The sequence below is a fragment of the Anser brachyrhynchus genome (assembly GCF_964034855.1).
Source record: "Anser brachyrhynchus genome assembly, chromosome: 2".
NCBI lineage: Eukaryota > Metazoa > Chordata > Aves > Anseriformes > Anatidae > Anser > Anser brachyrhynchus.
The window spans coordinates 97,597,066-97,601,748 of record NC_137695.1 but is presented as its reverse complement, the minus strand read 5'-3'; the positions used below and the strand labels follow the sequence as shown (position 1 = coordinate 97,601,748).

The following is a 4,683-nucleotide window of genomic DNA, read 5'->3' as shown; positions in this document are numbered from 1 at the left end:
GTGAGATTCAGCATGTTTGATTTAAATAATGGGCGTTACTGAAAGTATTTTGGCTTTGAAAAAGGCTGAGCAAAACTCATGAATCTGACAACGCACCAAACAGTAAATTGCAGTTCTGAGAGTCAGTCTCCGGAAACAGTTGTATTTTCTCCACCTTTATTGAGCTAAGTTATTGAGCTAAGGAAAAGGCAAGGCAGGAGTGGCTCTGAGTCAAAAGTGCTTACTTATGACAAAAAATGGCAGAGATGAACCGACATCCTTAGAATTATATATTTTTTAAGAATTTATTATAATTAGTATATTAAGTGACTCTGAGATAATTAGTGAAACTTATTTGTCCATCCTTTCTGCACAGAATGAATGCTTGGAGAGAAATTGCAATAGATTTTAACTTGTTCATCATTCCTGTTTAGGACCCATCTCTAAGAAAGCAGAGTGTGCGGTTTTTGAGTGTCACAGGAAAATAACCGTCTTCATACTGCAGGCCAGAATATCGATGTGCTGGGAGGTGACACAAAGAAATATCTGTGCCTGTTAAAAAGGATACTGCAGATTTTCCCCTTTTTCCTAGCTTATGTGGCTGATGGGAGGCTGAGAATGACATCACAAAAAAAAAACAACAATGAGAGCAACATTTCACCTGCATATGTTAACTGTTTTGATTTAGCAGGAGAAAATGCAATGTTTGCTATGACAAAACGTCATCCATCCTTCTCATCTGGACGTCCTTGGGGAGGCTCAGGAGCAAGGAAAAGTGCAGCAATTCTCCATGGTGCTTTCTGACGAGTAAAATGGAGAGGTTAGGGCAACCAGCAATAATTATACAAAATATTCAATAATGTGATAGTATTCTTCCCATGAAGCTAACCAGAAGGGCCCATTCATCCTGATAACTTTTTAATAACAGCTATTTGTAATTGGTTTTGAATATACTTGTCCAGTACTTTAAGGGGCCTTCCAGTACCTAAAGGGGGCCTACAAGATGGGGAAAGACTCTTTATCGGGGAGTGTAGTGGTAGGACAAGAGGTAACAGTTTTAAATTAAAAAAAAAAAACAACTAGATTTAGATTATATATAGTAAATGAATTCTCTCCGAGAATACTCAGGCTAGTGAGGCACAGGCTGCCCAGAGAAGCTGTGGATGCCCCATCCCTGGAGGTGCTCAAGGCCAGGCTGGATGGGGCTTTGGGCAACCTGGTCTGGTGGGAGGTGTCCCTGCCCATGGCAGGGGGTTGGAACTGGGTGGGCTTTAAGGTCCCTTCCAACCCAAACCATTCTGTGACTCTGTGATTCTATGTTTATTGTATACATTAACTTAACCTAACCAATAATTCATGGACACAGTTTAGTTTTGTGGTTAGAACTCTCCTGTTAAAATTGAACTCTTCTTCTTGTCTCTGAAGACAAGCACTATCTCAATACTTTTAGCATCTGATATGCTATCTCAAGCAAATTATTTTTTCAGATTTTCAGACAGGTTCTTTTACATTAAAGCTCTGTATTTATTTGGGGAAATGCCACTCTGCTTCTGAGTTTTAATGATGTGAAAAGAACACAACCCATGCAATATCTTCTCAGGTTGTTTTAGAATTCAATGGGAGGCAGAAAATAACTTAACCACTCTTATTTATTAGTGGATCAGGGACTCTCCCATGTGAAATGAAGTTTGAATTATATTTATCCATGGAAAAATGGCACTTCATTGTAATGTATGTGCCTATCCACTATTCTTAATCATTAGGAGCTGGAGGAAATTATTAGCACCTAAATTCAGCTTCAGCATGTTTGGTTGGAGATCTGTTGAAAATCTGAAATAATAATAATAATAATAATAATAATAATAATAATAATAATAATAATAATAATAATAAAACAATAATAATATAACAATAATATCTACCACCATACTAATGACACTAAAACCATCACCTAGTTACTTCTAGTAACTTCTAGTTGACATGGTAAATCTTTTCAGCAAATACGCTATTATGCTACCCATACAATTATAAAAATAGATAATGTTACCTGGTTCTTTAAATTGGTAACGCCATATAAACTAAAATGATATAAATATTTGAGATTTAAAAGTCAGTCTAAGCAGACTAAAGCCCCTGGACTAATTATCATCTTTCCTTACCAAATACCTTTTCCTGATTCTATTCCAGACTTTGCTAACTCTTACATGCCAGTTACATTACCTCTTACAGACCTTCTACCAAGATCAATAATAATGATCAGACAAATTATTTTACTTCATAAATTGATTCCTGGACTGTGTCCTCAGTCAGGTAGAATTGAGTATTCATCTCATAAGTAATACATTGTTTGCTTACATACCTATTTGACTCACCTGTACTTCCAGGATGTCTGTATTCTGGAACAATTCTCTTCATTTATCAAGACAAAGGACAAGACCAATTAAAAAAATTCCTGGTTATGTACGGCTCAAGGTGGCCTTTTTCTCTCTCTTTGCATTCACTGTTTGCATACACAGCATATCAGTGGCCTCAAGTAGAGAAACAAATATCAATTAATCAATTTCTTTTATTCCAGAGTTGGCTGAATCCATTCAAGGATGCTGTAAAGCATCTCAGTTATGTACATTAATATCCTAATATGAAGAAGAATCAAGCTGAAATGCAAAGTTTAAAGCATAAAGTCTTGCCTAGCCACCCTCTCAGCCTCTTCGTTAGGAATTACTGGGCCTACTATTCCCCCCTTATCTGTTACGTATTGATTTCCATTTAAAACCAAATACTATAGAAACGTTATAGTTGCTATGGTCCTGTCAGAGATGACCAGGCTTTTATCTTGGAATTCCACTCTGATTTTCCTAAACTGGTAACTGGTCCCATATGTAATCAAGTCAGTGTCAAACACCTTCCTGAACCACTCAGTGAAATAAATGCCAAATATTGTTTGACATTATTGCAAGTACATCACTGGTTATTTGGATTAAGTCTTGATGCAGTGAGTGCCAAAAACAAAATGAATACTAAGTATCCCAAGTGCATTCATAATAAAATTAAAATCATTTTGTGGCTACCATCATTTGGTTACAGGATCAAAGCAAAAATAATACTAGATGCCAAAAAATCAAGCTCTTTTGTTGTAGCAGATCCATGAGCAATGAAAAATTAAATAAATGCATTAGTGGAAGTATTTAGTATGGGCAAAATCTATTTGCTAAGAACAACTTACAGAAATCAAACTGCTGTTAATGAAAAGTTCACAAAATAGAGAAAGGATCTGTTTGGTTTGTTTGTTTTTACAAACCTCATTGCATACAAAGTTCCCTCAGTTTTCCTGGCATCTTTCTATGGTTATAATCTGGAAGCAATAATCTTTATCAGAGGCTTCCTTTAATTATCTCATTCTACATAACAATACAAAACACTCATGGCAGTCTGCAGGAGTTATGGGTTTTGTTTCTTTGTCAGACTTCTCAGTGACAGACTAGTCCTCAACATCTGATTTCTAAATGCTTTCAAATCACCTCTTAATTTTTGTCACTGTCTGGAACCTCGATAATCGATAGAGAAAAGCTTATTGTCTTGAAGCAAAGCTTCAGGTTCTTGTCTCACATTTGATAAAACATGGACTATTATACTATAATGCACGGTGAGATGAAGGAAATCCCTGCCCCTTCAGAGAAGCATTCTGTAATCAGACCTTAATTGTGCTCTATTTACGAATTTGTAAATTCTGCCATTATGGTGTCTGCCATTTTTGCAAAAGTACTGAAAAAACAACAACAAAAAAAACAACAGCTACACAACTCAGGTAAACAAGCACCTTGGTCGCTACATGGGCTGGCACTCACCTGCTGCCTGTTTTTGCCCTTGCCCATTCCTCCTGCAGCACGGCTCTTTCCAGCAGCTGGGATGCAGTTCCACAGGGAAGGAAGGCAAGAGGGCACGAAGCACTTACGGGCTCTGGTTTGAGGGCAAGAGGGAGCAGCACTGTAAAATTGATGTGTAACCACATGCAAAGTCATGCACAGACTGAGCATATGATTGCCGCAGAATGGCTCAATTCAGAATGAGAAACAAAAGGTCCAGCAGGGTGAAAGAGAATAGCAAAATGTATCTCATATCATAGAATTGTCCTTCTTGCAATAAACGTTCCCCTTGAAAAGAAAAGCAAAGCTGTTTGTTTTGTTTTGTTTTGTTTTGTTTTGTTTTGTTTTGTTTTAGGTGTCCATGATTTTTGATCAGACTGAGAACATAGCATCACTAAGAAAAGGAGAATGCACAGAAAGCAGTTACACACCGCCAGCCAACATGACAGCTAAACACATTCATTGTATCAGAGAGATCTGCACTTTGTGCGTGGCACAATCTGGCCCAACCTCAAGTCACCCTTGCAGGCTCATTACCGACAGAGACCGGCACTGTTTTTGTAGACAACCTTAGGATGAAACCTAAAATCAACACAGATAAAATTACTATGACTTTATATAATACATATCTCAGAAAATAAAAAATTACACATGAGAACAATGAGGAGAAGACCAACTTCTCTCTTCTACCAAAGTGACAAATTTCACTTCTTCTTTGCCTTCCTTTTTTCCCTGAACCAAGGTTTGAAGAACTATTTTTAAGATCTAGCACTCGAAGATTGGGAAGTCCAGAATTAAGACTATCCAAACAAGCATAATCCCAGTTACCCACAAGGAAAAC

At 37.2% G+C, this 4,683-nt stretch overlaps 1 long non-coding RNA gene across 1 annotated transcript; it reads right to left on the bottom strand.

Annotated features, from left to right (window-relative positions):
- Window positions 1-448: 448 nt before the first annotated feature.
- On the bottom strand, window positions 449-4,091 carry LOC308189188. The gene is made up of 3 exons (XR_013946082.1): window positions 3,825-4,091; window positions 2,352-2,507; window positions 449-779 (listed from the first exon to the last, which is right to left on the bottom strand). It is a non-coding gene; the product is annotated as an uncharacterized lncRNA (long non-coding RNA).
- Between the last annotated feature and the right edge of the window lie 592 nt (window positions 4,092-4,683).